The sequence below is a fragment of the Rhagoletis pomonella genome, unplaced genomic scaffold (genome assembly GCF_013731165.1).
Source record: "Rhagoletis pomonella isolate Grant_MI unplaced genomic scaffold, Rhpom_1.0 Rhpom_scaffold_00010, whole genome shotgun sequence".
NCBI classification, from domain to species: Eukaryota; Metazoa; Arthropoda; class Insecta; order Diptera; family Tephritidae; genus Rhagoletis; species Rhagoletis pomonella.
In genome coordinates, this window is record NW_023458564.1 from 20406873 (window position 1) to 20414513 (window position 7641).

The 7641-nt window shown below is 34.1% G+C and overlaps 1 long non-coding RNA gene across 4 annotated transcripts in view; it reads right to left on the reverse strand.

Moving 5' to 3' along the window:
* LOC118746156 overlaps window positions 1–6700 on the reverse strand; it is a 95857-nt gene extending 89157 nt beyond the window's left edge. For all 4 annotated transcript variants that reach the window (XR_004993786.1, XR_004993788.1, XR_004993787.1 and 1 more), the window contains exon 1: window positions 6406–6700. This is a non-coding gene — a long non-coding RNA (uncharacterized LOC118746156). The remainder of the gene's footprint in view (window positions 1–6405) is intronic.
* Between the last annotated feature and the right edge of the window lie 941 nt (window positions 6701–7641).

Sequence of the window (7641 nt, forward strand, 5' to 3'; positions counted from 1 at the left end):
AATTTTGCCTTTTTGCTAAGAAATCTCCAAAGTAAGTTTTGCAAATCGTACGATTTGAAATCGATGCATATACCTTTTATGTAAAAGGGTTTGATCGCTTAATGGCCAAATATGAACAATTCTATTTATAAGAACATTGTGTGAGTATTAAGAAGTTTTTTGTTTCTTGTTCCTTCACTCCCAAAACCAGCAGATAATAAATTTAAAAACTTTAAACTACTTTAAAATTATTTAATTTAGCTCCAAAAAGATCACAGCTACGCACTGCAAAGTTTTCTCATATCACATTCTTAAGGAGATCATAATAAACAATAAAATTTTATGAAATAATAATGTAAAATATGTATACGTGCATAGTAGATATATAATTTTTTTTAAATACTTACACAGATTCTTTAGTAAATGCGGCAAATTGTTATTCGAGATAATATTATAGTCAAACGTTTTTTCTTACATTTGATATTTAATATTAGATTTTTTTATATTTATTTTTTATAATATTTTTAAGTCCCTGTATTTCACTGCGGGTATAGATACAAAAATTTACGCATATAAATATGAATTAAACACTTTTAAGAATTTTTCCTCGGTGTAGATTAGTGCATTGCATTAATTAGTTTTTATATTAAAAAAATACCCGGTATGTGTCATATCTTTATCAAGTGTGAAGTTAATAGAACTGAAGTAACTGCTTTGTACTAATACATATGTAAATATAAATCCCCTTTCTTTGATCTTGTAGTTGCTATCATTAGAGGGTTACTCAGAAGACTTCATTTCTGATATTAGGAAAATTAACTCGATATTTATTTATTAATGAAGCAGATAAAATATATTTGTGGTATAACCCTAAAGCCGACAAAAACTGTTGACAACTTCGAATTAAAAGTTTTAATAAAATTTCGAAAATTTTTATAAAACATACTTCCGGTTTTCGATTTTCTGTTTATACGTTTAATGGAGTCATCTTTATATCAAATTATTGAGTCGTTATATTTCAAATTGCTCTGTGATGCACAGTTTACGATTCCACTAAGTTTACTATAAATTTCGAAACTTCAGGTTGATTATTGATTATTTGTTTTTCGTATTTCTTTTTCGCGTTTTCTACACACACACAGATACTGTACATTCATATCTACATACACATATCCAATAGTTGTTTTTAGCTACTTTTTATATATCTTGCTATTTTACTTTATTATTTTGCGGTAATTTTTACAAACAACTTGTCGCACAACGTCAGATATTTAAAAATAACATTGAAAAACATAAAAATGAATATTGCGAAACAACCCGAATACATATATATATATATATATACACATAATGAAGGCAAATAAAACGCGAGAACCATACGTATCTATACAAACTCAAAGTGTTGAAAAATTTATGGATTTCATTCTTTTTGTCCAAAATTCAAACATATTTACATTTCATGCGTTTGAACGCGCTCTGTGTGTTTAAAAACAAAGATGAGAAATAACAGAAACGTAGAACAATAAAAAAAAAAATTTTGTAAGATAATTACATGTTCTACACACACATGCATTCACATTTCACATAAGAGGCAGCAACTGGAGAAGATAAACTAAACATTGAGTTAAAAAACTACAATTTTAAAGATATCGAAATTCTTTGAGTATTTTTAATACTAGCGTGACTTATTAACACATTTTTGAGTAGTTACAAGACCCTCTGATTCATTTAAATATGCACACATTTTTAACGTCAAGATTTAACGATCTTTTAAATACAAAAAACTTGTTTCGATTACTCTATGATAAGAAGCCCCATCGACCCTCGATCTTAGAGCTACATTCATATCTTCCTAAAATTTTCAAATAATATATTTTTAGTAAAAAAAACAAACGTATCACTTTTCAACTCTCGTTTTTAGCCATTTGCACTGAACACTTTCCGGCTGGACTGAATTAAAAACTGAAACTTCAAGCCAAACTGTGCTTATTATGGGAAGTCCAAAACCGCAGGACGTATTTTTACTGAATTTCGGGGGATCCACACTGCAATGCTGCTCGCGATTGAATAATTGCGATTTGTATTTGCGACTAATATTAAATATGCGAAATGCGAAAAGTGAGCAGAGTGGAGCGGAGCGAAGCAACGCAGAATGGAGCAACGCGCCGAGCACCAACAGCGACTGGCAAGCAAACAGGCAGAGACGGGTCGCAAACCGAACAGAACAAGCCCCACCATGGCGATGGAGGAGGCAGCAAAAGGCCGTTGGCGACCAAATGCGAATACGAATACGAAATTAAGTTTTAAGAGTTTTGCTTTTGGTATCTGAGTTTGGCTTCCTCCAAAAAGCGATTGTTCACTGTTCTCCCAAATATCGAAATTCAAAAAAAAAAACAATATGATGCAGATGGAATTGTTAAGTAAAAAATCAGTAAAGAAACGATGTTCGTATTGCTGAAATGGGTAACAACATTGGAAGAGGTAGAAAGCTGGCGTTGTAAAATATTTGTTCAGAATTCGCACTTATACTAAGAAACTTAGATATTTATATACATATGTATGTGTGTGTGTATGACTGTAGCATTTTATATGGATATATTAGAAGGGTTTTGATTTTAAAATATTATGTGTTTTGTTTAAAAAAAAAAAATAAAGTAAATTTTCTACAACAGTAGTCGGTGACCATCGGGGATTGCAAATGTGCAGCCGTAATTTTGTATATCTTTCATGAACATGAAAACATATTACAACTACATGTGTACATTAAGAAAAGGTAGACCCATGACAAACTATATCAAAATGATCAGAACGTCGAGCTTTTGTCGATTTGGCCATGCATGTCTGTCTGTCTGTTTCAACGCAATCTAATCAAGATATCCGACCGAAATTTAGTAGTGCGTGTCTTTTTATAATGTATTAATCATTTGAGTGATTGTTCAGATATGAGGTTTTGCATTATACCTCCTCAATTTATTCAGCTAACTAAAACTCATTTATTTAGACAGCTAAAACCTTGCACTTTCGTTAGCTATTTGCTAATTAATCAAACAAGGTCCGCAGAGAAAATCGTTGAGATCGGTGCTTCATAAGATATATCTCCCGTCCGATCGATTATTCACATATACGGTTTTGCGATTTGACTAACTTATGCAGGCAGCTAAAACCATGGAATTGTATCGACCATACAAGGCCTACTGCGAAAATCATAGAGATCGGTGCTTTATAAGATATATGTATATCCGATACCATTAATTAATTGCCCATTTATGCGTTTATTTTACATGACTCCCCCATCAGGGTATTTTACGTACATATATGTGTATATTATATACATACATACATACATATGTATGTATATTAAAAATACAGTAACAGGTTAAAGTTAAATTGTCTGATGTTTATGAAAGGTATGCAGACAGCGTTGAATCGAAGTACTCTGGGCGGCCTTTTGTATCTTGCCAACTGCACATCACTTGCCGGCGATTTCTGTTGTACACATATAACTTTTTGTTGCTTTTGCTGATCTCGACTCTCTTTTGGTGAACCTGTACGACATCTCTTTACTTAAGGTTGAGTGCAGCTCAACCAAAAGAGTATTAATAAAACAACGAAAGATGACTTTCAAGTTCTGAACACATTGAAAACGATGAGCTACCGACCACAGCTTCCAATTTGTCATCTTTATTATCTAAGCGCTTTGTCGATGGCGACATGATTTCTTTGAACGCGGCAACGACATCATGAATTTGTATGAGTTTGACATAAAAGAAGAGGAAGAACCTTATCTGTCGCCAGAAAAATAGAAATAGATCTAATCTGGCCACAACCACAGCCGTCGCGTAGCCCGGTCGTCGCCAAAATAATTATCTACATAAGAGTACGTGTTAAAATAATTTGACAGCTGTGGTTTGTAGCTCGTCGTTTTCATTGTGTTCGGGCTATAACTGCGGCTATTACCGGCAGCAGTTGGGCAGTTAGCAGTAGGGTTCCTTAGTACAGATGCACATTCGTCGCTTTCAACTTTTATTTTGCGTATCGGTCAATGCGTACTGCTAACTAATACTGCCGCTCTCAGTACAGAATTCTTTCCTTTACTACCCGGTTGATCAGAAGAGCTCCTCTATCTATATATGTACATGTGTTACCGGCCAAACCCGATCTTCGGGTAAACTAGTTTTGCCTAGGCTAAAATAGATCAGGGGCCACAGTATTTTCGCACCGAACCCCTTTCGGCGTAGGCGGCCCTCGGCCGCACTTCAAAAAAATAACCCTGATAAGTCGTACTCAAGCTACACAGTCCACAACATTGTTGCGTCCTACTTGTTTCCGCGTTGGACGAATATATTGGATCTAGGTAGAACCAGGTTAGCCTAGGAAAAACTTGTTTGTCCTAAGATCGGGGTTGGCCGGTAATATATACATGCATTTATTACATATTTGAGAAATTTTAATACTTTATAGCTAATATTTTGTTGCAAACCCATCCCTTTGAATTCGTGTTTCATATCTCCGGGCCATTGACGCAATTGATTTTTCACATGGGTGACATGGCAGCTATTGTCAACACGAACTTGTCTTTTTTATTTCTCCCAGAAATGCTCGATGTGGTTCAGATTAGGGCATCGTGCAATGTTATCATATTTTTCTCGATCCAACGTCGTGTAGGCCGAGCGGTGTGCTTAAGGGGGTTGAATGTGGAAAAATCCATGTAACTGGCATTGTACCATCATGTACATTTTTTATTCCTGTAAGGAGATTTTGTAGCGAGGAAGCGACAAAACTACTATCTCAGAACATCGATAAAACATTGGTTTCTTTAGTTGGCGGCAGTGCCAAATGTTCTTCAAAATTTGAACCTTTCAATAAAAATCCATTTTAAGAATAGCCTTTTAATTTTCGATAGCGTATGGTGTTCGATATTCGATTTTTTTTTATTGGATTGACATCTTGGAAGTCCTGTTAACGTTTCTAACGTCCTATGAATTGCTGTTTCTTTTGACTAAAGATAACTAAGTGATTACATATATTAAATCGGGTCGGCCCCCTACAAAAAAAATTCTAATTTAATTTTATATTACTAGATCTGATCTACTTCTAAAACAACACCCTTTAATTTCTCTTAATTGAGTTGTTCAACGTAAAAGACAGTGGGGACACAATGTAGGGAGCCGATAGTGTTCTCAGCGTTATACGGCTATTCGGGGGAATGTGAATGATACATTTGTTTGTGAGTGAGAGTTTTTAAAGAGCGCGAATGCGCGATAAATTACTTTTTGGCAGCATAGCTCGCAAATAAGAGAGCAATTTTTGTTTTATTTGATTGTGCATATATGTAAATATGTATGTACATATGTTTGTATGCAAAAAAAAAAATTACTGATATGTAATAGTTTGTAATTGTATTTGTGTGTATCTGTACATTTACAATTTTACAAACATATCTCAAAACGAAAACGAAAATAGGGAGCGTAGCGTTTTATTTTATCTTTACTTTCAAAGAGAGTCGCCTATTGTGCGGGCGTGTGGGTGTGCGTGTATGTTAGAATCTATGTGAATTTACGTATGAATGTGAAGGTGTGTATGTTTGTTCGTGATAGTATATGTGCTAAAGGTTGTCTGCCTTTCGGAAAGTTAGAGATGAATATGTAAGTATGTACGTACTCTGTATGCATGCACATATGTAAGAATGTACATACTTTGTATATAAGTATGTAAGTTATTTTATCTTAAATTGTTTTCATTTACTTCTTTGTTTTATTTTTATTTTTTTTATCAACAGACATACATATTCCTATGGAAACACGAAAGCAACATACTACATAATTTAAGTAACATATGTAAGCATTTTTCCCTTTAACGTTTTATATCTTTTATCACAGCAAGCACGCGAGTAGATGCAGGTGTATGAGTAACCGTAGGTTTAAACAGATTTCATTAACCATGTACGTAAATAAAATTCGTTAAAGTGTCCCATATGCCAAAACATGCAATTTGTTAAAACATTATTTGATATAATTTAGAAGCAAGAAAATCCAATAATTGTTATACATATGTACATAGAAACATATGCATGTTCATACATAACTACGTATGTGTCTTTTGTGATAATAAACGTTTTCACTGTACTTAACTTTATATTGCATATAAATACATATCGGAGTTTTTAGTATATTTTGAAGGTTTTCGTAACTGCAATAACACAAATTGGAATGTCCTTTTACAAACTTATTTATATGTTTGTAGATGTGTAGGTATATGTTCATATGTACGTATGTATGTATGTGGGTATACCGTAAATTTCATTCTACACTGCACAACCATTCACTAATGTCACTCATTACAGGATCCGTAATTTGCACCTCTTTAGTATTTTTTTTTTCTTTAGATCCCCTAATTAACATACATTTGTCTGTAGCTATTGTTTACCATGAATTCAAACTATAATTGAATAATCGAAAAATCGCGTTCGTAACGGCGCCACGCGTACGCACACACCGGTCGACTAATTAAACTAATCAACTAACCGAGCTCTAGCTAAGTAATCACGCTATTGTCTGCCTTGTAGTCGCTCACGTTCAAATTGTCCTCAGCGTTGGCGTCTCTGATTGAAACCCTAGTCGCTGCTGCTAGTCGTAGTCACGCGCTCAGTCAGTAACTCTCCACACTCGGTTAATCGGTGGACGCGGCCAAACGCGTTCGAAGTCAAATCGAAACTGGAAACGAAATTTTCAAAATAACTTCAAATGCACAAAAAATATATGCATATCAATGTATTACATACCCTGCAGGAAAATTTATCAATTGGTTAAAATAACAAACTTATAGTTAGCTTTTTTGCGGGATTTCGATAATTAACTAACTTCTAATTAGCTATGACAAAGATAACTTTAAATGAGTTGTAAAGACATGCAGAGTTGTAGGAGCCATGCAGACGTTATCTTGAGTTTGTTTTCTTTACAAGTTTCTATTTAAATATCGTCCTACAAAAAATCATTTCCATTCACTTTTTTTCTGCACTTCGCAGATTCTTTTTCGAATTCAGGACAAATAAAATAAATATCGAAATTTTACATTAATATTTGGATGTTATGTCCGATGGCATTCAAATATGGGACCACCTACAAAAGGACATGTAACCAAACAAGCAAATATGCAAAGTTAAATAAAATAAATAAAATAAAAAAGTATAAAAAATCTCTTTTTATTGATAGTTTAGTGGACATCTAATGCAGAAGAAACCAGGGACCACTATGCCCTTGAAAAGTAGTTAGTTACGGGCAAAGGAAATAGTTAATATATAGTTACCACTAGTCGACTGTAGTAGTAGTTAGCTACAAACTAGTCCCATTTCCTGCAGGGTACTGATGTACGTGCTCACATCCATACATATGTAAGCACTCACATTCGAGTAATGGCCTAAAGTTATATGTTATGTTAAGTATGTTTGTACAATCGGAAATGCGTGAGTTGGCGTGAGTGTTGCGGAGAGTGCATGTTTTTCACAAGTCAAATGTCGATTCGCCCGGTGAGCGGCAAAAGTCTCTCTTACCACTAATCGGAGCGCATCCAAGTGCATTAAGAAACCCCTGAATATTTTTATTTTTTTGTTTGTTTAAGTGATGCAACCAAACAAATCTACAATGAAGGTAGCAGAGTGAACCA